Source organism: Camelina sativa, chromosome 20 (assembly GCF_000633955.1).
Source record: "Camelina sativa cultivar DH55 chromosome 20, Cs, whole genome shotgun sequence".
NCBI lineage: Eukaryota > Viridiplantae > Streptophyta > Magnoliopsida > Brassicales > Brassicaceae > Camelina > Camelina sativa.
In genome coordinates, this window is record NC_025704.1 from 2754084 (window position 1) to 2755588 (window position 1505).

Genomic DNA, 1505 nt, shown 5'->3' on the forward strand with positions numbered 1-1505 from the left:
TTTTTTTTTTTTTTTTTTTTTTTTTTTTATTGGTGATAGTTTCCGAGTTCCTGATATAAATTTAAAATTAATGTAAATCATTAGAAGCTTAATAGAGTTTTGTTTGATATTAGGACCTAGCTAGTTCTGAGGGATATAGATGCTAATCACACCCTAATCGATCTCTTTGTATATATATAGTATATATGTAAGACATTCAACCTGTATAAGTATAATATTCAGCGTCTATTGTCCCATGGATATATATATATATATATATATATAATCGTTAATTATAGTTTTTTAATGCTTTATTAGTTTCCTCGGCCGGATGTTAAAGGTTAGAACTTTATACCTAGGATGTTAAAGGTTATATAATACTTAAGCAACTAACAAATCAATTAAGAGGTTTTATAAGAAAGGTAAGAATCAGTGACACTACAATATATTTTGGTTGACCAGACTAGTAAATAGACAGAATATGGGACGATCGGCCATGGATAGATAGAGAGAGTTGAGTATATTCGATATCTAAAGAGAGCATATGCTTTTTTTTTACGCATCCGGCTTTAGATTTTTGTTTTTTTGTTTTTTTTTTTGTTTTGTCTGTTCATCATAAATTAATCAAAGAAACTTCATGATCCTCTGTGCCCACGTTAATAAGTTAGCAATGTACATATCAATCTTAATTTCCTTTTATTCACCATTTTACCCAAGCAGTACTAGACTGCGGCTTTTGAGATGTTTCGTCATTGACGGATCACATTGCACATGTCTTTCTGATATTATTTATTGCTGTTGTTGAGTAAAGAAGACAAAGTACCTCCTCTTTAACGTAAAAAAACAAAGAAAAAGAGAGAGAGAGTACGTATTTGGAAAAACGTGCTAATTATGCTAAAAAATAGCTGTAGAACATTTTAATACGTTATTATATCATGAAAAGTTTGTTGTATATACAAATCTATAAGAAATTGGATGTTATACAAATGGAAATAAACATTCAAGAGAGTAATATAGGATATGAAGAGATAGACGAGGTTGAGAATGGTAAATGGTGAACATCGCAACACATTTAAGCAACCTCTTGTCCAATATCCTATCAATTAAATGCTTCTCATCATATAGATCTCGACCATTCGGACAGGCTAGCTGAGCCAAAAGCTGAGCTACTTAAGAAAGAATCGATGGTAGAGGTAGTACGTAGGTGAGTTGGAAAGTGAATTGGAAGCCTTCGCAGCAAGAAACACAAAGAAGAATATATATTATTAAGTTTATAGCTATAGTAAAAGGTACGACTATATGTTATTGTATGTATGTAAATGTATCATAGTATGTTAATATAAGATATTATACATACGTTCATAATTTCTGATTCATATGCCCCCACTAACACGTTCTCTCCATCTCTCTTTTCTTTACGTCATTTATTCAATCTTTTACGGTTTCACTCCTCTACTCCACAACGTTTTCTTATTCTTTCTACGTCATTATTGATATGTAGAGTTTTTTTTTTTTTTTTTTTTTTT